The sequence below is a fragment of the Amblyomma americanum genome, chromosome 1 (assembly GCF_052857255.1).
Source record: "Amblyomma americanum isolate KBUSLIRL-KWMA chromosome 1, ASM5285725v1, whole genome shotgun sequence".
In the NCBI taxonomy this organism is placed as follows: domain Eukaryota; kingdom Metazoa; phylum Arthropoda; class Arachnida; order Ixodida; family Ixodidae; genus Amblyomma; species Amblyomma americanum.
The window spans coordinates 18268711-18293113 of NC_135497.1; the positions used below are offsets into that span (position 1 = coordinate 18268711).

The following is a 24403-nucleotide window of genomic DNA, read 5'->3' on the forward strand; positions in this document are numbered from 1 at the left end:
TCTCTTACAGTTCTATCGTTCGGTGCGAGTGCCAAGGGATTCCCGTTAAGCAGTGTATGCGGCTACCTTCACGATTACATAAGTGCAACTAATCGATTATCTTGTTAGCTATATACAAAATTCTTTCGCATGTCCAAAAAAGGCTAGATTGATTCTATTCCGGATGAATCATACCTCTTGAATTCATTTTATTTTTCCAATTTTTTTTATCTTGATTCAGTCTTCTGACGTTTCCTTCCCCGCGCAAATGCTTCATTGGCATTCTACTCTATACCTTGGCCAATCCCCCCCACGTGGGTATGTGCCATATTACTTGAGGAGAAGAAGAAGAAGAAGAAGAAGAATTACACCTCTCTTGATATCATCATGAAACCAAAACCAGGTACCTCACGCTCTTCGTGAATGAGACAATTCTGTACATGCCAACTCCTTCCCGGTCCCCGCCGATATCCTAGTGACCTCCACCCGCTTGGCAGCCCTTATAAACACACTACGTATTGAATAATCTAGCTGGTCCTAGGAAATGTGAAAGTTATGCAGATCGCACAGGAATCCTAAAGACTACGTCCTAGGCTATGTAGACCAGTCACGTGTCAGGCATGTGCCTGATTTGTGGGCCTTATTTAGCACCTAAGTGTTGCTACGGTCGAGCATTTTCCGGCAGCATCCGCAAGGCTAACCGCACCAGTAGCTTGAACAACCTCAACCTCTAGACAGGGGGGGGGGGTGTATCCAGTTGGTACACGGACATACATAGCGGTAATTGGGGTTAAGGGGGGGGGCAGAGCGATAAACTAGGAAATAATTAGACTACGACATACCTCTCCCCCTCCTCTCTTTATGATCGTGCACCAGGTGGCCCAATTCAATCTCCATATAAGGAACATGTTGCTGCTACAATAAAAATGATAGTAAAGGAAAAAGGATGAATGAAAAAGGAGGCCTGTTTGTAGCTTCGGACAACACTTTCCTAAAACGCTTTGAACTCTATTCTGCACAAACATGTTCAAGCTTTAAGAAGCTTGACATTACATCACTTATAGCCATCGGATTCGAATCGTGATCTGTCTGTGTATGGTCCGTTCCCTTGCGCTGTAGAATTGGCAGAACCACCGCAATGGTCGCGAGCGCCGTCTAATATAAACAATGTTCGTGTACACCTCCCGGATTTGAAATCTGGTGAGCTGAAACACGCGTAATCTCTTATATTGGTGCAGAGAAAACACATGGGATCCAGCTCGATGTGTGCTATATACACATAGAAAACAATTTAAACCTGGCAGTCGTGAATAAAATGGCGGGACATGCATAATGCTCTCGACAGCGACCTCAACTTTTATCATAAATCGTCGTCATCATTTATTGTTCCTATAAAGTTCCCGTGAGGTAGATCACATAAGGAGGGGGTGGAGGAGCAGGGTTGCCAAGTGGTCATATCGAAACAGGCATTCACATCAGTTAGTACTAGATGCATATTGTTATTGGTACGGCTTCTTTTATAGCGCTGGACTACATCGAGCTCCATCGGGCAACAGCTGCGGTCCTGGAGGAACAAATGCTCTTGCAGTGTAATCGATTTCAACAAGAACAACATTTAGGGAACATGCGAACTAGCCTAGTTACAAGCACTGTCGACTATATTTATCTGGTGGCCATCTTGTGAGAAATACTGGTTATAAGAAGTTGCTGTTACTCCTTAAACACGGCTCGAAAGCCAGACTATCAAACTCTCACGAAGGCATCGACGGGACGACCGACGTGCGGTTCCTCCAGTTTTAATACACGTCTGCCGGCATGAGCAACACACATGTGGCTGCAGCGCAGCTCAGTTTGGTTTAACGTTCACAGTTGCCAGAACACAACGAAGTGCTTCAAACAACAGCAGAGCTCAGGAAGGATTGTAAGTTTGCAAACTCTAGTAAGGATCACAGTGGTATGGAAATTTTAACCAGTTAGTGCTTATTCTTGGAATAGAACGACGCCAAGCGTGCAGGCAGTCGGTGCCACGAGCTTACGTTATCGGGACAAAAGATGAAGTTCTCGCCACTTCGAGCCTCTGTGCCCTCGCGCCATATTTGTAGAAGAAGAAGAACGAGATGGAACACCCCAGACTGAACGGCAGAATAAGGTCTCCGCTGGTCAGCCCTCCCACCAATACCCTGCCATCGTTGTTTCGGAGCGAGCGAGTGAAAGCGATCTGCACCTTCGGCGGATTCCTCTGCGTGGCGTCTGCGGTGGCGCTGGTGAGCACGCTGGTTTGGCTGGTGGTCGGGGAGCCGTCCGAACATCGCAGGGTGAACGCCACCCAGGCGCCGTTCTGCTGCCCTCAGGAGGCAGCCCAGTTGTTCGCCGTCATCGACAATGCGGTGCCACCCTGCGACGACTTCTTCGCGTACGTCTGCAATAACGCCATCAAGCTCGGCATCGTCCAGCGAGGCGTCGCCAAGGACACGCTGGTGAGACCTGCATGCGTACCCGTCACGTCTGTCAAGTCTTTCGCTGTGCGCCACTGTCGATTTTAAAAGTCTCCGGCTCCCCCTCGCGGAGAAGAAAATTGCGAAAGCTTCGTAGAATTAACGAGGCCCTATGGGATACGCAGCTTTTAAATCAAATAATACATACTACAGATCGAGAGCCTCTTCAATATTAAGTATGTGTGTTGTGCGTTAAAAATTTTAGGATCTGTCTTATAAGGACACCTGACAATGTCCCTCCCCCCCCCCTCCCGCCCTCCACCACATAGCTTCTCGACACTCTCAAAAGTTGGCCTGTCAAAAGTTTTGAAAGATCTTACAGACTCACAGTGATCAGGCATTTTATTGCAAGCTCAGCAGTAGAAGACTGCCACAGCCTTCACTGCCTGGAAAAAGTGACTGCGTTAAACCAAGTAGACGTTCGACAGCATGTATTTATCCCGGTTGGCTCATTGCTGGGCCGTCGGCGCGCTGCTGATCTCCCTCAGGCATGCATCCATCGGCGACGATAATGCGCGAGTGTGGCCTTCTGTGCCCTGTATGCTGTCGTGAAGTGTTCACGTAAGCTTCGAGGGATCCTCAAAAGCGTGGAAGCAGCTGTTGCGCTCTGACGCATTCATTCAATACCCCATCTCAGTGAAGAAATTCACCCACATTTCGCATCAAGTGGTGCACTACACTGTCGATTATTGCGTGTTTTGTTAATTAACTACTTAGTACGATCGTAGACAATTCTTGTGATTGACATTGCTGGGGTCGTTGCGATTTCTTTGTTTGTGGATTGCTTCCTCTGGTTTGTAAGCGGTAAAGAACCAGGATACGTCCCGCCCAACTGCAGTTTGGTGCCTGCTGGCTCTACAGTTGCCGGCAGGAAACGCACGCCAAATTTGACGAAGACGAATCAGCTCCTTGAACAGTTTTTTCGCGAAAATCCCGTCTTTCGCGCCGGCGCCTAGCGCACTGTATGCATGATGACCCGCGCTTGAAACCTTTTTTCTTTACTGAGACAAATGAGAGTTGATTGTGCAGGCATGTGGTACTTCTCAGATGTCTTTCACCACATCTAAAAGCATGTTTGCCTTTGTCCTGTTGATAAAACATGCCGCTTGTACGCTGTAAACAGAAAGGCGCCTATGTGAGAGTAAAAAGGAATTAAGCTGTCCTCTTACGGACTCCCTCTTTTAAAAGGCAGTGCACTATAGAGGACAGCTTACTCGCCTTTTCACTCCTTTCTGTTTAGAGTGCATTGCACATCACAGTTTTACGCGTACTAAAATGAGGGAACTAGCACGTTGCAATTACTTAACGCCCGCAGCCTGCACAAGGCAGCAGATTCGACGGCTGAAGCGAGAACGAAACTGAATTTACTGGCCACGAGCTTGCGGTTATGAACTTGCTTCGTACAACGGCTACACACAACCTGAGTGAACATAGGTAGGTAGGAAAGACTTTTAATGCTCTAGAAAGGTGCTAGTAGCAGACGAGAAAGAAGAGGTCCATCTTCCTTCTTCTCACAGGGTCGATGCCCCTATTCCAGGGCTCCGCTGAGCTTCGCTGCTCGTTGGGCGTGCTGGATCAGACCTTGTTGGCAACCCAGATCGCCGCTGGAGAGCCGGCTCTCCCACTGTTCCGCACTCGGGTCTTTGCGAAAGCTGTCGTTTTTACTGCATTCCCACGTGATGTGGTACAACGATGGTTTGCTGCCACACCACGGGCAAGTGTCCCGATATTGCGTCGGGTAAATCTTGCTAAGGATATGCAGGTTTGGGAATGTTCCTGTCTGCAATCTTCGCCAATACACTGCCTCTAGTTGATTTAGATCAGGATGAGGCGGCGGATAGCGGATCCGTACCCCCTTATAGTAGTTGAGAATGTCTGAGTACATAGGACTGACTCGGTCGGGTAGATCGTCCGATTGTGAGGAAGCTCGGCTCGTATACCCTCGAGCTACCTCGTCGGCGCGTTCGTTCCCCGCTATGTCGGTGTGTCCTGGCACCCAGTAAATGCTATGTATGACTTTTGGTGGGGTCGCGCTCTGGAGGAGCCGGAGCGCGGCGCGACCTATGCGGCCGTTTATGTAGTTACGGCACGCTTCTCTCGAATCTGTAAGGATGGTAAGGGACATGTTGCTTCGATAACCGGCTACCGCCGCTAGAGCTACGGCCAGCTCCTCCCCTTCGGTTACCGTGCAATCCCTCACTGAGGCGCTAGCTAATTCCTTTAAGTTCGAATCAATAACTACCGCCACTGTGCTGTTATGTGAGCTTCTTGTATACGGAGCCGCGTCCGTGTATACCGTTGTGGATTTTGTAGCTAGATTTTGTTGTACATACCTCGCCCGGGCTGCCCTACGGGCCGCATGCAAGTTGGGGTCCATGTTCCGGGGAAGGGAGCGAACCTTTAGTGTCTGGCGGATTGCGTCCGGTATGCTCGCAGTACGATTCTCGAATTCCGCAGTTCCGCCTAGCCCCAGTCGGCTAAGGAGCGAGCGCCCCGTAGGAGTCTGCTGGAGCCTAGCTAACTGCGTGACCAGTTGGGCTTCTTTGATCTCTTCGAAGGTGTTGTGAATTCCAAGAGCCAATAGTTTTTCGTTGGAGGTGTTCATTGGTAGATGCAGGGCTGTCTTGTAAGCTTTGCGGAGTATGGTGTCTGCACTATCCACTTCTCCTTTGTTGAGATTGAAGTACGGGAGGGCGTAACCCACGCGACTAACCACCAGGCTCTGAACCAGGCGCAGGGTATCCCCCTCTCGCATGCCGCTCCGCTTCTGCGACACGCGCGTGATCATTCTGGCGACCTGAGTGGTCGATTGCTTGAGAAGGCCGAGCGTATGGCCGCATCGCTGGTTGCTCTGCAGCCACATTCCCAAGACGCGTATCTTGTCTCGTTCGGGAATTAGCTGTCCTTCGAGGGAGACATTGAGGGACCCTTCCTTGTGTTTCCCTTTGTGGACTCGCAGGAGTTCTGATTTTTCGGTGGAGCAGGCGAGGCCTCGTGCACTGGCATATTCTTCCACGCAGGTAGCCGCTGCTTGCAGTCGTTCTTCTTTCTGGCCGAGCGACCCAGTGGTAACCCAGACCGTGACGTCGTCAGCGTATATTGCGTGCTGTATGCCTTCGATCTTCTCGAGTTGTCTTGCGAGGCCGATCATGGCCACGTTGAAAAGTAGTGGCGAGATGACGGACCCTTGAGGTGTGCCTTTGTTTGGGGTCGAAAATTTAGCGCTACGAAGGTCTCCGAGCCCAACCGTTGCAGTGCGGTTGGAGAGAAAGGCCTTCACGTAGCTGTGAATTTTCTCGCCGCAGTGGAGGTTGTCGAGTCCTTCCATTACAGCCGTGTGGCTAACGTTGTCAAAGGCTCCTTTGATGTCGAGGGTCATAACCACGTTCTCGCCTACGCTCGGGACGTTGGTGAGGACTTCCTCTTTGAGTTGTAAGAGGATGTCCTGGGTGGAGAGGTGGGCTCGGAAGCCGAACATACTGTGGGGGTACAGGTCTTCGTCTTCCATGTAGCTTTGGAGCCTCCGAGTAACGACTCGCTCGTAGAGCTTGCCTAGGCAGGAGGTGAGTGAGATAGGTCGGAGATTTTCGATCTGGAGTTTCTTACCCGGTTTGGGGATCATTACGACCTCTGCATGCTTCCACTCTTCAGGAACCGTTCCTGCGGCCCAGGGCCCGTTGAGGAAGGTGGTCAGTTGGTCGACCGCCTCGTCGCAGAGGTTGCGTATGAGTGCGTTCTGGATCTTGTCTGCTCCCGCCGCAGTGTTGCGCGTGCATGCCTTTATGGTAGCGAACACTTCTTCCCTGGTGATCGGCCTGTCTAAGTGGGTGTTCGGTTTCCCCAGGTATGGTGTCGCGTATGCCGCAGGCAAGGTCGTGCCGTAGCATTTCTCTTTGGCCTTATCTAGCAGTTCCTCTTCCGTACCCTCGAAGGTGTGGACGAGTCTGCGGATAGCTTTCCCGCTTTCGGCCCTGGTTTGGGTAGGGTCGAGGAGGGTCTTGAGTATACGCCACGTTTTGGCCGTGCTGAGGGTGCCGTCTTGCGAGCTACTGAACTGCTGCCAGCTCTGCCTGGCCAGTTGGGTCGCGTACTCCTCCGCTATCTTGGTGACTTCTGCGATCTTGAGCTTGAGCTTACTGTTAAAGCGCTGCTTCTTCCAGCGCTTGGTGAGTCCTCGACGTGCCTCCCACAGCCTGATGAGCCGAGGGTCCACCTCAGGTGTTTGCTCGGTGCGATCCACTTCCTGAGTGTACCGCTTCTGGATGTCTTTAAGTTGTTGACACCAATCATCTATGGAAGTAATCCCCCCTTCCAGGTCCGCGCAAGCCTTGCGGAAAGCCGGCCAGTTGGTGATCTTGGCCGTGCCGAGCTTGCGCTTGATGTTGGTGGCTGATATCGTGGTCTTCAGGATATAGTGGTCACTGCCTAGATTCTCCAGCAGATTCTCCCACGTTGCGTGCTTCACTCCCCTGACGAACGTTAAGTCCGGACACGTATCCGGGCAGATCGAAGTGCCAAGGCGCGTGGGATGAAGTTGGTCTGTTAAGAGGGTACATTGGATCGCTTCCGCCGCGTCCTCGACCTGTATACCTTTGTGATTATTAGTGGGGTATCCCCATTGCTGTCCGCGGGCGTTGAAGTCGCCTACAATGAGCAACGAGTTGCTTTTCGCAAGTTTGCTGGCCCCTAGAAAGAGTATATCAAAATTCGCGTCCCGCTGGCGAGGCGGGCTATAGAGGTTTACTAGAAAGACACTCTTTTCCTTACGCTTCTTTTTGGGAATAATTTCCGTCACTAAGTGTTCAATTTTGGTGTTGGGAATTGGGTCATGGGCTATGGCTACCAACTTTTTGCTGACCAAGGTTGCCGTGCGTCCGCTATCGTAGCACGTATATCCCCTGAGTGACGGTGTCGTGTTAGTTTCCTGTAAAGCGATTATATCGGGTGTTGAACCTTGCGTATGTAAAAACTGCATTAGGAGTCCCTGCTTTTGGCGGTACCCCCTGCAGTTCCATTGCCAGATTTCTAGTGGAGTTTGTTTAGCCATTGTTTTGGGCATTGTTCTGATTGGAGCCTTCAGTTCCGAAACGGCGCTCGTGTATGAGCCTGTCCCGGGCCTCGTTTGTTATTCGTTGCGTATTTTGACTTTTGACGTGGCTGCGGAAACTTTGGTCCTGCAACGCAACTTTTTGCTGTAGTAATGTGATGCTCTGTTCTGACAGGTTGAGTTGGACCTGCATGGCATCTAATCTTGCATGAGTTTGTCGGAACTGTCCTTCGGTGCGCATCATGAAATCCTCCATGCGCTGCATGAAAGTTCTGAATTCTTCGGGGCTCACTTCTAAGGGGGTTGGAGATCGTTGCACTTCGGCCGCCGGAGTCGGGGGCCGCGGTACGTGCCCTGTTCTCTGAGCCTGCATCTCTTTAATGAGGTCATCGATTTTTTTTCGGAGATGTGCATTCTCCTCTCTTAGAGCTTTAATTTCCTTCGAGTTACGCGTAATATTATCTTGATCCGAGTGCGGAATCAGTGGGTTTGGAGAGCCCGCTCCCCAGCTCACCTTGACGCCGCCCTTCTTCTGTTGTTTCTGCGGCGGCTGCTGCTGCTGCTGCTTCGGCTTGGCCGTTGACCGGTTTAGCGGCGGGAAAGAGTCATCCCTGGATCGGCTCTGGCTGTGATCTCGCACGGTGCTACGGCCTCGGCTCGAGGAGCGGCCATGGTCCCGCTCCGAGCTAAGCCACCTGGGTCGGCGCTCTCGACTCAGGTGCGGGTTCTGCTGCTGCTGCTGCGGTTGTTGCTGCTGCGGCAGTTGGTGCTGCTGCTGCTGCTGCTGCTGCTGCCATTGTTGTTTCCGGGACTGCCGGCCGCCGGTCGTGCTGCCCCGGAGCTCCTCAGTATTCTTGAGGCGTCGACGGCACTCCGTGGTGACGTGGTCGCCTTCGCACACCATGCATTTGGCCTTGCACGGGTGGCCTTCTGGTGGGTCGTGTGTGCCGCACGTCCTGCAGAGCTTGGTGTTCGGCGTTGGACAGACGTCCGAACGATGGCCTTGCTCTCCGCACACGTAGCAGATCTGTCTCGTAGGACGATATGGGTAGGTCTTGAATTCTCCGGATCGGTAGATGACCCACTGCGGGATATACGGGCCGTCGAACGTGATGAGCGCCGTTTCCGACTTGCCCAGCATTCTCGCTTCCAGGATCTTCACTCCTTGTGATCGAAGCCGCAGCCTCGATTTCAGTAGGGCCGGGGATTGCCCCGGCATGACGCCGTGAATTACCGCACGCTTCAGGTCGTCCGGTAGGGCTGGATAGGTGTTGGTTGCATAGGTCTGGTCATTGATCGTGAGCTTTTCGGTCTTCCTGAGCACGTCGCCGATGTCCAGGTCGGGCGTGCTCGCAATCATGATGTTCGATCCGGGCCGGAGTCTCATGATGAAGTCTTCTTCCTTGATCGTTCCTCCGCTGGCCGCGACGAGGGCTTGCGTTGCCTGGTCGACACGGATTTCGCTGATTTTTAGGCCTCCCTTGGGGCGATAAATGATTTTGATATCATCCTTCGGTAGCGGCGGCGGACGTGGCCTGATCTGCCGCTGCGCTCCCACCAGATGTGGTTTTAATGTAAAGCGCGGCACGCCACTCGCTCGCGTCTCTGCTCCGCCAGCTGCGGCTGTCGGCGCTATCTTGTTGCTTGCTTCTTCCCGGGGATCGCCTGGCCCCTTCGAGCCTTTCTTCGAGCCTTTCTTCGAGCCTTTCCTTTTTAGGCGCCGTTTGTAAGAAACAAGCTGCCAACGATCCATGTCTTCGTCTTGCAGTGGGTCGATGTCGGCCCCGTCGTCCCGCTGCGGTGGCGAGGTCTCCATGGCCTCGGTCACTGCGTCCCCAAGTCCGGGGCTCGCATTGACCGGCGGCGCGGCAGGAGATTCGTCCGTACTTTCAATATTCGCCGAACCTTGGGCCGAGGTCCGGGTAGGTTCATTCATGATAGGGTCGTCAGCGTCCCGGGGTTCCATGCTGGCCGATGTCTAGACACGCAAGCACCGCACGGGGCCGCCCCGGGAGCGCGCTAGGCCTACGCTAGGCTCAGCGCTCCCGGCCGCAGGTGGCCACTCGAAAGTCCGATAAAAGTCCAAAAAAATGGGCCTACCGGCTCAGGAGTGGTGTCGCCGTGGTCCAGGTGACGTTATCCGTCGATGTAGCCGAAAATGTTCGGTGGCCCACGTGAAAATTGGGTCGGAATCTTCGAAAAGACACGGAGCCGATGTGGAGTGCGTCCGTCCACATGCGAACGCCCAACGCGTCCCCCTGAGTGAACATAATGCGAGGCGAAAGCTACAGCGTTCTTGTTTGCGACTAACCTTTTTTTCTTCCTTGAGTGTTGTGCGCTGTTTTAATTACGAGACCATTTGCACTTTCGGCTGTGCTCGCCAGGCTGGTTCCCTCGTATTTCGACGGTGATAGCACATCGAAATGGCGAAATATCGTTCTCTCAAGAATACATCACTCGTCGCCGCTGCACGAATCCTCAAGTGCCGGCGCCCCATGTACATCACTTTTACGCACCATTCTGGCTTATGAAAGCGTGGTTTTAGGTACAATCGATATATCTGTTATCACCCTACCCTATGAGTCTATTCTGACATAATACTCCCGTTCTGTGTCGTCTGAAGGCCTTCACACCTCGCTCTTCTTGGTGAGCGTGCCTAACAATAATATTAGCGCTAACAAGGTCTTTAGCAAAGTGAATTTCGACACTTTCCTTAAATATGGGCGCCGTTTGAAAGTGCTATCAATTATGATGAAGTATTAGACGGAAAGAGTTCAAAATTATTTTTCAAAATTATTTTTCCATCTCATTTTTCCCCCACCAGGCGAAAATAACTGGAAACATCATTAAAGGCACCACGTTCTACGGTTCACCAGCTGCCAGAGCGCTTCATGGTTTCTACACTTCCTGCCTCAAGGAGGTGTGGCAACAAGACCTGCGGCTAAGTGACATCACGTCCACCATCCTGCGCATTGCCGGCTCCAAGGGTGCAATGAGTCGCACCGACCTGCTGCGTTTCGCCCTAAACGTGACCATGCGATACAAACTGGGCTTCTTTTTCAAAGTCAACTACTTCACGGAAAACGTGTTCATATTTGAAAGGAAGTACCTTCGCATCGGCGACGAGCAGCGCCCCTGTCGTGACATCTGTTACAGAGTGGCTCTCTCACGCGTCAACGCTCATTTGCGCACCAACTACACGAGCGACGAGATGGCCGGCTTTGAACTACAACTTACGGAAGTCGATGTGTGGGTCGACCTGAATGAAGTGACCGCGGAAGAACTCAGCGGCGCCTTTGGAGGTTTGGATGTTGCTCAGGTTGAAGCCGTCTTCAAGGAGTTCTTCACAAACAGAATTTCTCTTAAACCCACGTACGCTCTCTCCAAGGAGCGCCTTCTCAGCGATATCCGATTCCTTTGGGACGTCTCCAAGCAGCCGCTGTCACTGTGCTACATGCTGACGACGGTCACCCTCCACACCATGAACGCACTCCAAGTGGACAGCGTGCTTCACTCGCCCACGCCACGCAGCTGGCAGATCTGCAACTTACACGCGTCCAGAAGCGTCGAACTGTGGCGCGGCGCCCACGTCGCCGCCCTGACGAGTCCTGCCAAAAACCACCGCCTTCGCGCCATCTTCAAGACGACGCGGCGAGCGCTCCTTCACCACCAGCCCCTTCGCCGAGCCATGGCAGCTGGCAACGACACAGAGCTCTTCGAGGGCTTCATTATGAACGTGTCCCTCTTGCTTCCCGCCGATCTCGTTCTGGAGGGAGTCCGTGTTCCCGACATGCCTGCACACGGGTTCGTCCGCAACTATTTCCGCGCGAAGAGTTTCGACTTTGACGTCAAACAACAAAAGTGGCGCCTGGGAATGCCGCAGCTGCAAGACGACGCGAAAGGCATGATCCTTAACCACATGAAGTTCGTAAACGCTACGACCGTCTACATGTCGGCGTCCGCGTACGGCCTGCTGAGCTCTGGCACCGGCGACACGCTGCTCGCCGATCTGCCCGCGGTTGCGACATCCATTGCTTCTGTGCTCTGGACCGAGATCTTCAAGAGTAGTATGTGGAAAAGCCGGACGAAAGCGGCTTTGAATAACCAAAGGTATGGCGGGAAACTCGGCTACTGGGGGAGAAAAAAAGTGACGAAATTAAAGCACAATATATAGGGTGTTTCATCTAAAGTGATGCAGATTGCTGGTCACTGGCCAAAGTCAAAAGATGAAAAGACGTTTCGGGAGCACTACGGCTTCCTTGTTCACTATGAAGCAATCGGCGCACGGATCCGTTCTTTTGTAGCACCCAGTAGCGTTTTTAATGATTTAGCATAGATTGGATGTAGAGTTCGTCGTTCCTGTTTAATGTGTTAGACGATGTCTGTATGATAAGGGACTCAAGATTGTGCCGTGCTGATGTGTTCTTTTCTGTTGTCAATATCTTTACTAAATCCCAGTAAATCTCGTGGCCGGATTCTTGCACATGCTCGGCGATGGCGTTAGATGCTGCTTTCTGGTTTTGGACGTCGTTCTTTGTGCTCTCAGGCGTCTCCTGAAGTCCTTTGTTGCACCGGTATATATTGATGAGCAATCGGCGCAGTCAATCTCGTACACAACACCTGGAAATCATTCACTAGGGAGCTTGTCCTTACATTCACCAGTTCTGTTCGCACCTTGCCAGCGGGGACGTGTGCGATGTTGACGCCATACTTGCGGAAAATACGTGCAAGCACTTCGCTAATTCCCGCTACGTATGGGACAGCAGCTCGTTTTTCTTTTGGTTTTTCTGTGCTCTCGCGTTCTTCGGAGGCAGGTTGATTCGCTGACATTCTTATTTCGGTGTTCCTGATGAAGGAAAGAGGGAAGCCGTTTCTTCGAACATCAGACTCTATTCTTTTCATTTCGCTCTTTAGATTGGCATCTTGACTGCAGACCTGTCTGGCACGGTTGATCAGGAGGACAACCACAGACCGTTTGTGAGCGACTGGGTGCACAGAACTGAAATGTAAATATCTTCCAGTGTGCGTAGGTTTGCGGTAAACATTAAATACAAGGCCAGTCGGAGTACGGGTTACCGTTGTATCCAGGAATGGGAGGCAGCCGTCGGTTTCTTCCTCAAAAATGAACTTGATTGAGGGTTCAATGGAGTTCAGGTGGTCCAGAAAAAGAGCCATGTGCTTGAGCTCTAGGACACAGAAACAGTCGTCCACATACCTTAGAAATATTTTTGGTCGCGGCTGGAAAGTGGTTAGTGCTTTGTTTTCGATGACTTCCATCGTGATGTTCGCCGCTGTCACCTAGATTGCTGCTCCCATTGCTGTGCCGAAGGTCTGTTGGTAAAAGGTGCCATTATAAGTAAAATAGGTGTTAGCGAGACAGAAGCGCAATTGCTCGCAAACCTCTGCTGCGTCGAAAGGGGTCCGATCTTGCCATGAGCCCTCATCTTCGAGACGTTGCCTGCCAGCTTCAACGGCCAGATTGACAGGTACGCTGGTGAACAGTGAGCAGACGTCGAAAGACACGAGCATGCGTTTGTGTTCAGGGACAATGCTTCTACCTTGTCGATGAAATCGGACGAGTTTTTGGCGATCGTTTCTGTCTTTCTAACCAGTGGAGCCAAAACACCGTGAAGGTACTGCGACAGAGAGTGTACAGGAGACCTCCTGAAGTACTCTATTGGGCGTAGAGGGGTGCCTTCTTTATGAACCTTTGGAAGCCCGTATACGGCGGGAGCCGAGCCGTTCGTACAAAGCAGCTGATAGTATAGGCGTTTTATGGATGGTGGAAGGCCCTCGAAGGTTTTTGCAAGCATTTTCTGAAGAGACGTCTGCACCTTTGACGTGGGGTCTTTTGGTAGTCGGCGATAGGTATTCTCGTCCTGCAGCAAGGCTTCCATTTTTTCTTGGTACGAAGAGCGGTTAAGGATTACTGTGACATTGCCTTTATATGCAGGAAGGAATGCAATTTCATCGTTAGCCTGTAGGCTACGAATTGCCTTGCGTTCGTCTTGAGGCAGGGAGTAGTCTGGTGACGTCTTTTTCATACGAGACAGCACACCTATCGCCTTCGTCCTTACTTCGTCTTGAACGTCTCGGTCCAGGATTCGCACCGCTCCTTCGACGGCACAAGCAACCTTTCGTGGGTTCAGAACTTTCCCTTGGTTGAAGTTCAAACCTCGGATTAACTGGGATAAAGTAAAGATATTAACAACAGAAAAGAACACATCAAACACTAATGACGGATCTCTACATCTTATCTATGCTAAATCATTAAAAACGCTACTGGGTGCTACAAAAGAACGGATCCGTGCGCCGATTGCTTCATAGTGAACAAGGGAGCCGTAGTGCTCCCGAAACGTCTTTTCATCTTTTGACTTTGGCCAATGACCAGCAAACTGCATCACTATGATTTCTGACCAGACGGTATGCCGTCAAACCCTCGACTACGTTTCACCTATAACTTTCCGCAATTTTTAAAAAATAGACCTTTTGCCTTTGAAGTGCCCATTATTCGGCACTGCACTTTCATCTGTGTAGTACGACAAAATAAAGCAAAGACGTGCTGACTAGCAGGCTGGTTAACTAATGTCGTATAGTTAACTTTTAGGCTGCAAAGTTATTTAGAGGCGTGTAGCTCACCGTAAGTGATATCCATATCAGTTTTTAGAATTTCGAAAACGCGGTTACCCTCGGCGCTGTCGCCCAACAAATTTTTACTATTTCGACGGGTTGAATACACTGGACAGGCTGCTTTGCCTGCAGGCTTCTGTAAATCTAATTTTGGCGCGGTGTATCAAAAAATTGTTGGGTCACAGCGCCGAGGGTAGCCACATTTTCTTGGCTCTAAAAACTGATATGTATATTACTTACGGTAAGCTACACGCCTCTCAGTATTTATGAAGCTTAACAGTAGTAGTTAATAAGGTAAAAGTAAATAATTATGATAATGATTAGTTAGCGAGCCTGCTGTTTAGTACTTCTTAGCTGTATTCTGATGTAATACACCGCTGACAATGCTATGCCGAAAAAAGCGCTCTTCTAACTTAAAAAACCTCTTTAATAACTATGACAGGTCGTAGGTGAAACACCCTGTATACAGCTGCCCTGTTATCGCGGTCGTGTTAATTGTGGATTAGATATGCTTACTTACTGGACTATATCTACTAGAGGTACCGTGCTCAGGCGGCTTCTAATGGTTGCCGTTGTTTCCTGTTTTTCACTCAATTATGCCTTCGGGCTCCATACATTGCCATTTTCTTTTAACCTGCCCATTTACTTCTTTTCAGTTCGTTGTAAAGATGGGAGTGACTGATAACGCTGTGCGCACTTACAAGAAATATTTGACTGCGCTCTCTCTTCGGAGCTATGTACTACAGGAATAGGGGATGCAGGGTGCGCCTAAAGTTCGCAGGCTACAGGGTCTGCTTTTGAGCAGTGCTTTCGGGCTCTTAACGCGCCTAAGAAGCTACCAATCATTCTTCTCCTGCCTAGTACAGAGATTCGTGTAGGAGGCGTCATAAATTCCCCACTGCGTGGCTCTAGAGCAGGCCCGGGGACTTTTGACGCAGCCTGTAGATTCATGCGCGCGCGGCAGATTGCGCGATCGTAGCGGTTAAGAGGGCACGCAGCAACAGAATGCGGACGCAGAGAGAGCTCATGTGCTTTCTTTTTGACCATCAATAGACTGGTAATTACAGCGACCGTTCATTTCGTTTCTCTCTCCGCGATTCTCGCAACACAGCGCGTGCATGCTGCCGTCGCTGGCGGCAGTTCCCAAAGCGAAGCCGCAAGATCTGCTGGCGTCCACGACGGGACTGCTGACCGCGGCTCGCGTCGCAGCGACGGCGGCGTCCTCTGTCGCAAAAACAGCAGCGGCCACGGAGCCGACCAGCGACTGGTTCAAGCTCCGACCGCTGTGGAGCTTGTTCCGCATGTCCAAGGCGCAGTTCTTTTACGCCCGATACGCCTACTTCCGGTGCAGCGATGCCAAGGCCGCCAAAGACAGCATCAACCAGCCGGTCAGGCACAGCGCGGACTTTGCGGCTGCTTTCGGCTGCTCGATGGACCCGGACGTGCTTAAGAGCGCATCGTGCATGAACGACGCTAACTGATTTTGTTATAGCTTTGTACATTTTTTCGTGCATGCTTTTGTCTTGCGGACCTGTGCAGCAAGATGGCTTCTGGAAGCGGTCGGATTTTCTTTTTATCCAATTACCGCGCTCTTCTATCTGTTGTTTTCAATGCATGCTTTATAACCCAGGGTGTACTATGTGATTATACTGAACTCGAATATCTGCTCAAGCAGCTTGTTTGTCGCTAAGTGTAGCCTCTCAAATCACACATAGACTTTTTGGAATGCCTATATGGACTGTGTTCGGCGGTTGCGTAAGTGCTGGACATACGCTCCGTTTGTGTGACTATCTCCCACCAATCGTACTGTTCGATTGTTGCTTAACGTAAATTCAGCTATGTGTATATTTCTTGAAAGCCCATGGCAGTGAATTCGAGGTCGATTAATAGGAGAATTTTTTTCCCTGTGCTCAAAGACAGGATCTCTCGCTTTTTCATCGTTGTGTCGTAAATGAGCGCTTGATATATGTGTCCAAGAAAAATACTGAAGAGACTGATGATAAGCAGTTGGGACTACAGCGCCTGAAGAGATTTTTACCACAGAGTGTTCTCCGGTTGAGGTACAGTCAAGAGGCGTCATTTACTTTGCTTGTTCACTCGTGACTAATCAACAGCAATTTGCTTTTTTTGTAATATATTCGTGCGTGTCAGCCTTAGCGTGAGCAATATGTGTTGCAGTTTCAGTTGAGTATGAGAAAGCTAATCGTTGAAAGCGAAGTATTTTGTGGCTGGGGCTTCCTGGAATAGCATTATTCCATTACATGCGGATTGAAATGGAATGATGTAGTGCCTTTGTTTCATTCCCGCTACAAGGTGCCTTACTAAGCGACGTACAAGCTGGGTGCCCTTTTAAACAGTTCGAGTTGTCTCAGCAAAGTAATGCGACACTGGTTTCCGCTTTTGTGCGACTCTAGAAGCAGAGTCATGAATCAATATCTCAAAGAAATCTGAATTCCATTTCTTTCTTATATTGCCGCCAAACTTCTATCCATATTTCAGTTTCTGTCATCTTTTGTCGCGATAGCTACACTGTAAAAAAAAATGCTCCGCAGTACAGAGAAACCCGCTGGTAATGCGTTGCCGGAGGGTTTTCCGCAACATGAGGTACGGACTAAATGTCAGACACAGACTCCGTATGACGACTGTCACATTCTTGGTAACGGAAAGTTACGCCATGCTATGCATGAGACCGAAATCGTTTTTTCACAACGAATGCTTATGTTTTGTTCTTATTGAAGTTTCCGCAATGTGTATGCATACGTCCTCCGTTCACTCGGAAGTCATTTCATCTAGAGCGGAATTTATCTGTATTGTAATTATGTACCTTCTGTAGTACATGAACATGCGTCTTCGTATAGCTTCTGCCGCAATGTTCACTGCAGATATAGCCGTCCAGGTGCCGAAGAAATAAGTATGTACAAGGCTTTCCTTTACGCATATTATGTAGTGCATACGTACAAAGAATGCAGCTTAGAATGAAATAGTGGTAAGTGTTTGGGTGAGTACAAGTACATACGTTTTATTTTCATGGCAAACTACACACATTGTACATCTGCACATTGCTGTCGGATCCATCTGAAAAGCATAAAAAAAATCCTCATTTAGTGGTCACACAACACCAAATATAAATTTCACAAATACATTTCAACCATCCGCTATTGAACAATCGGCTTTCGTAGAAGCTTTCAAAAGCCATTCACCGAGAACCAACCCGTTATAATTTATTGCCCAAAATTCATTTCTCATAACAGTAAACAGTAAAAACCACAGGTCCAGAAAGAAGCAGACAAAATGCGCTTTCCCGGGCGGCACTGTGCGCATGAAAGTCTTTACAGTTGCTTGTCATTTTGTGCAAATAGAAAGTAGCTCAGGATGGGGGCCAGATGCAATTCAATGCAGGTGCCTTTCTGTACATAGTACTAAATGCACAACTTAGCGAGCAAGGAACATTGGGAACATCTGAAAAAGGTGGGAGACGCTTGCCGAATTTATCGTCCATCCAATTTGTTATAGGCAAGACAAGACGAAGCGAAAGTCCCGCACTCAGTTTATATCCAGTTCCCGGGCATGCCTGTTGCGGCAGATTATGACGCTTTTTATTATGACACAAACTTGGAATACGGCCCCAGGAAGCACACTTCCCCAAAACCGCATGTTTTCACTCATAGCTTCCATTATCTCAGCATGTGCAAGAAAATGTACTAATATCTGATGTCAGTGAAAATGCAGTCACACGTACCGGAAGCAGCTCACTAAGGCATTCCAATATCTCTGCAGTGTGCCTCACAAGGAACGGATGCTCAAGTTTCAAAAAAGGGCTCTTGGCAGAAATTTAACCAAAGGCCGTTGCCATGTGAACCTTTTAAAAATGATGACCCAGAAAGACGAAGTGTCCTCCTGTGTCTGATGCAAAAGAAGGATGAAGGCATGAGTCTTTCTGCTTTTTGAACAGCTGTGATAAGTTTTTTACTGGTACTGCTTGGTGCAGTTTCAGTCTCCTTCTTGACATTTTGTGAAATAATTATATATCTGCGAAAGATCTCGCTAGAAAACATTTTGGCACTAATGGAGAAGCAAAAAGACCCATGTCCTAGGCCTTTTTTTGTGACACTAAAGGAAGGCTTGCCTTTTAGAGTCATTGATTACGAAGAGGTCCATGTGGCAACAAACTTTGAGAGAATTCCTTCAAGGGCTCTTTGTTCTCATGAGGTGCCCTGTAGATATATCACAACACCTCAGTGAGCTGTTACCAGCCCTGTGAGTTCACTGTCACTTGACATCAAGGGTATGTACTTTTCCTCGCCACATGCAGCAATGATGTATATGTCAAGAGAAAGCATAAAAGATTTCTAAGTGCAATTCCAGATGCTTGCGGAGGAAAGCACAAGAGTGGCCAAGATCAGCTGTTACCTTTGCTTCTTGCTCGAGTTCTACAGTGAGTACTACGTAATGACAGGTGTCTGCATCAACTCATATTTAACACCCGTCCTGTGCGACCTCCATCTTGCACTACATGACAGGCAACTTTATAACACCCTTCATGCAAAGAGTGTCATCAGGGTCGGTGTGTTCTGTCAGTTTCCTGGTCCTGTGGTTTGTGCTGTGTTTTCTGCTCTTAAATTATTTACTGCCTTCATTCTCCACTCCATGAAGCCTGAATGTGCTACACTGGGCTGCTCCACGCGTCGTGGAGCAGCCCAGTGGCCATTTTTTTTTTCATACGTCGGAGGCACTCAGCTCGAAAGCCATGCTTGCTATATTCAGCAGACAAGGGTACATGTGAGACACATCATTAATAACTAATTCTCACAGTGGTATCTGGTGCAAGAATATCTAAATACTACTCAATTTTTGCTTAAGTTTTCAGATACACTCTTAGATTAAAAACATAATTTGGCTACATTAGCAGAAGCACAGCACCAAGGTACTCACCAGTTACCTGAAGCACTGTACGCAAGCTCTCGTGCCATCATGAATACAGCACACTGTCCACGTCTTCATAATGCCATGTCACTCCAGCACTTCGGTAGCAAAATTTTCCTTTAAAAAAAAGTAGTTTTGTTTATGTTAGACTGGTCATATTTAATTTTACTATATACTATGTACTTCTCATTGTACTGCCCCAGACTAAAAAATACCAATGATCACGCTTTGAATTATGTCATATGTGATCACCAAATTATGTGATCACCATTATGTGATCACCAATATGTTCTTAGAAATTCTGATTGAAATAAATCTGACAAAATATTATTTCAGAAAATGTGGCACAAGGAAGAAGGACGCTAGCTAGATAACCTGGACGAATGTTTTCAGTTGCATGCAGCCACCGGCACCTTTGCACACAAAATGTACAATAAAGTGGGTTTTACCTTTCCGAATAGAATTTAATGCTGCAAACATTTCAACCTTCCATTCCGCATAAAGGAAAGAAAATTCCTCTTGTTTTTTTCACAAGCCTCTGCAAGTACACAATTCAGTGAATCTACTCTACAAGTACTTGAATCTATCAGCACGAGACAGGGACGAGAAAAGGAACAAAACAGGCACTGACTCGCAACTGAAGTTCATTGAAGTGAACAGAGAGTATACAGAAAAGCCACACGCCACAAACTACACAATTACACATAAGCTACATCACAACATAAGTAAAAGATTGCCCTTAACATTCCTCTCATCTAGACAGTCCAACCCGCTGCATGTTAACGCTATGGGCAGCACACTCACACATTCGTCACCGAGTCATAAGATGTGTCTAGCCTCGATAATTTTCTGGTTAATCTGCTGTGAACGTAGTGCCAAAATGCGTGTTGCTGAAAGGAATGGCTAGCAGCCTTCACATCCCTTGTAATATGCAGATAAGTTACAACCCCTACCAATATCCAAATACCTCTCATGCTCCTGTAGTCTTACATTGATACACATTCCAGTTTCACCAACATAAACCCAACCACATGATAATGGTATGCAATGGTTGCAAGGCACATATATGTTGCCACGTTTCACTCGACACATGTGCTTTTCCCTAACGAAATTCACAAAAATTTTAACAATTTTACAGATTGTAGACAACTTATTAGGGGCCGAACACACCATTTTTACGTCATACCTTCTGGCCACAGTTTTCAAATTTTGCAACAATCTATGTATGTACAGTAACACAGTCAGTCTTTTGGCATCTCACTGGCTGGCCCCAGCCTGATCATGCCAGTCCCTGCGAAGGGGTTTCAGCTTTTAACAGGCTAAAGGGAAGAATGGCACAGCATCAAGTAACGAGGAAAGCAGGACAGCACACCCACGCACAAGTGCCAACCCTGGAGCAGATACAAAATCCAAGAGCGCGTGCTTGACATTCAGCGTTGACAGTCAAGGAAACGAGGAAACACGGATTTGAACGCTAAAGATTGAACGAGCCCGATCCTTGGCTGCCAACGCTGAATGTCAAGTACACGCTCTTAGATTCTGCATCCGCTCCAAGGATGGCACTTGTGCGTGGGTGTGCTCTCCTGTTGTCCTCGTTACTTGATGCTGCGCCATTCTTATCTTTAGCATGTCAGACCAACTTGCCCAATCTTATATGCTCAGCTTTAACAATTTATCGCACGCTTCTGCAATAGCATGGTTGGGAAATCATGCTTTCATTAGCCTTAAAATCTTCTCTTGGAAACCAGTTGTCACGCTGTAAAAGCATGGCTTCACCAATACCGAGCCTAGACTTGACGACGCAATGCTATCTTTCACTAGCTTAGAATCGTTCGACCAACAGTCAAGTAGCTGCTTAACACTCCTGGGTGAATATCGCTAGCACACATGGCGTGTGCAGAACATCAAGGTAAGGTTCAGAAACCGCAGCTCTTTTTGTTGGGACATTTTCTCCAAGGTAAACTTAAGACAAAGGCCTTGCTCCTTAAACAAGTTCACAATATGTACAGGTCCCACACTATCACAACCTTTGTAAAAGACCAGAAAATCATAGACGTAGCGAAAGATTTCCCCCAGCCCATGCAATTTCTTGGCAATCATTCCTTCCACCCTGCTTAAGAGAATATTGCTTAGCACAGGGGCAACCTTCGAATCGATACACTTAGCAGACTTTTGAACATATGCCGCACTGCCATACTCCACAAACATGGTCTTCACTTCAAATAAAAGGAGGCAAGTGCCAAAAAAGACTTAGGTTACACACCCGTTCCTAAACACGAGCTCATCGTTGTGCTCCGATATACACATTCATAAGCTTTTCACAAGATCTTCATACGGGTAGAATAAAATAGTTCTACATCGACACTAATCACAAGACAATCCGCTGGATTGTCATTCTTAAGATACTCAACCACACTGCGAATTGAGTACAAGAAATGGATCTTCAAGATGCGAAGTAGACAGATGCTTTTGCAAATAACCAGAGATAATTTTGCATGAATCCTTTTCTGAAATTTATCTGAAGAGCATGTTATTGACTAGCATTTATTTGAAGAGCATGTTTGTAGAGTAGCGCAGTGCGGTATGTGTTCTAAAGTCTCGAATATGTAGTGGTTCAAAGGTTGACCTTGTGCTAAGCAATATTTTCTTGAGTAGGGTGGATAGAATAATTGTACAGAATGTGCATGGGCTGGGGGAAATATCTTTTGCTATGTCGATGATTTTCTGGTCTTTTATAAAGGTTGTGATAGTTCGGGACCTGTACATCTTCTCAAGTTGTTTAAGGAGCAAGGCCTTTATCTCAGGTTTACCTTGGAGCAAATGTCCCAAGAAAAAGAGCTATGGTTTCTGGACCTTACCTTGATGTTCAGCACACTTCATGTGTGCTGGCGAGTGTTAAGCTGCTACCTGGCTACATGTCGACCATTCCAAGCTAGTGAAAGATAGCATTGCACTTTCTAGCGCGGGCTCAGAATTGATGAAATTATGCTTTCACAGCGTGGCGACTAGTTTCCAAGAGCAGATTTTAAGGTTAACGAACGCAGGATTTCCAAACCTTGTTACTGCAAGAGCATATGATCAATTGTAAAGAAGCTGAGACAGTTTTGCGGTGACCGGCACAATCAGGCTGGGGCCAGCCAGTGAGATGCCAAAAGAGCAGTTGTGTTACCGTATGTACATAAATTGTCGCACAATTTGAAAAATGTGGCCAGAAGGTATGATGTAAAAGTGGCTTTCTCGGCCCCTAATACGTTGTCTAAAGCATGTAAAATTTTAAGAATAATTCTGTGAATGTGGCTCGAGAAAAGTACACGTGTAGAGTGAAATGTATATGTACCTTGTAAAATGAATGTGGTATCAAATATTATTATCTTGTAGTCTGGTTTACGTAGGTGCAACTGGAAGGTGTATGAATGTAAGACTACAGGAACACAAGAGGGTAGGGGCTTGGCTAGGTGGTTGGGGTAACTCTGCTGTACACTGCACGGGATGTGAAGTCTGCTACCCTTTCCTTTTGGCAACACGCATTTTGGCAGTAAATTCAGAGAGATTAAATGGGAGATTATTGAGGCTAGACACATCTTATGACTCCGTGAAGAATGTGTGTTTTGTCTATCGTGTTAACACACTATGAGTTGGACTACCTCAATCAGGGAAATGTTGAGGGTGATTTTTGACTCATGTTGTCCTGTATGCTTATCTGTAACTACATGGTTTATGGTATTGCTTGGCTTTTTATATATTCGCTGTTCACGCCAATAAACTTTAGTCGCGAGTCAGCACCTGTCTTGTCTCCTTTCTCATCCCTGTCTTTCGCACTGGTGGATTCACCGCAATGGCTCACCTCTGCAGAAATCCAAGGCATGACATTTTCCTCTTCACACTCGTGGTTCAGCGCATAATTCGGCAAAGGCTTTTCAATTCCAAGGAAAGTTCATGGCTCCATTGAACACTGCCTCCTGCTTACAAGACACAGAGCAGCAATCATTGTAGATTCTACCTGTGACACAACGAGCAAAGCTTTAGTTTGAGTGGACTAAACTAGGAAAGCAGCACAATATATCTATAGCCAAATAACTGAACTGAAAGAAATAGAGGGTAGTGTAATAGTGAACACACTGATATATTGCAAGTGAGATATATGCATAATATATTGCAATATCCAACACTGCTACCATTGCCTTAGCCAACTACTTCATAAATAACAATAAATGCAGTATCACAAAAATACTGATAACGTACTATTAGTGTTAATAGTAGCAGTGCAGGTTCCATGAACAAAAAAGGGCCCAGTGCTGACTGTCGTTCCCACAGCAGCCTTGTGACCAATGGCCGGTGTAAAGGAAAGAGGAGGAATGACTGAAAAGAGAAAGAGCCAGGGGGAAGGAAAATAGGTATAGAAGGGCTTAGGATATCATAGGCAAATAAGGTTGTTTAGACAGTGAGCACAAAATAAACATTACCACACAAGTAAAGACATACAAGACCAAACATATATATCATTGTGCAGAGTGGCAAACGTGATGCCATTTAGCCCAAAATATGTTTTCAATAAAGTGATTATAATTATTAATAGAACAACTGACCGAGTGAAACCATAACAGGGATGACCAAGGAAGTTGTTAATATTCTGGCAGAAATTAAAAGAAGAAAATGGATCTGGCCAGGGCATACAATGCAGAGAATGAATCACCAATGGTATCTTAGGGCAACAGAATGAATTTGATGGATTTTAATGGCACAAGGGCATCTGTGGCCAAAGAGTGCCTTAGCACAAGTTAATTTTGTCTACTCAAGGTGAAATCAGAGACCCATTTCCCAAGCATTTCATTCCAGATAAGCTGAGCACCACGCCAGGAAACAGCTTGTGCATTGTAGCGCAACAAAATGAATTTCACCCTAAGGAAAATATAGCAGGAGATAGCTGATTATAAGCTCACTAGATAAGATTAGGTGATTTCTGATAGTGTGGCATGTAGCTGGTGCAAGACACAGATAATTAAGCTGGAAAAGGCCATTGTCCTGAGGTGAATGTAAACTAAGCAATGAGGAGAATGAAATTCGCTACACTAGAGCTGTTAAGCATCAGCTCAAGTTTCATGCTTCAAGATGATGCAAGTTTGCTCAGTGAAAAAAAATCATAAGTTCACCCAAGAATTGGTATCTTGGTGGTATCAGGCTGCAGGTGCAGATGAATTAATCATGCCTCAGAGAAGAGCTACATAGAGCACAAAACATTTTAGGCCAGTCCTACACTGACAGCTGTTAATAACTATTTTAAAACTGTTTTTCATTGCACAAACAATAATACCGAGTTTGTGTTGGTCAT

The 24403-nt window shown here is 47.9% G+C and overlaps 1 protein-coding gene and 1 long non-coding RNA gene across 2 annotated transcripts in view; one reads left to right on the top strand and one right to left on the bottom strand.

Moving 5' to 3' along the window:
- The window catches only part of LOC144131005 (uncharacterized), a 303799-nt gene that overhangs the window by 70956 nt on the left and 208440 nt on the right, over nucleotides 1-24403 (top strand). The window lies entirely within an intron of this gene.
- On the bottom strand, nucleotides 19108-23549 carry LOC144130979 (uncharacterized). The gene is made up of 3 exons (XR_013314408.1): nucleotides 23317-23549; nucleotides 22919-23074; nucleotides 19108-19191 (listed from the first exon to the last, which is right to left on the bottom strand). It is a non-coding gene; the product is annotated as an uncharacterized LOC144130979 (long non-coding RNA).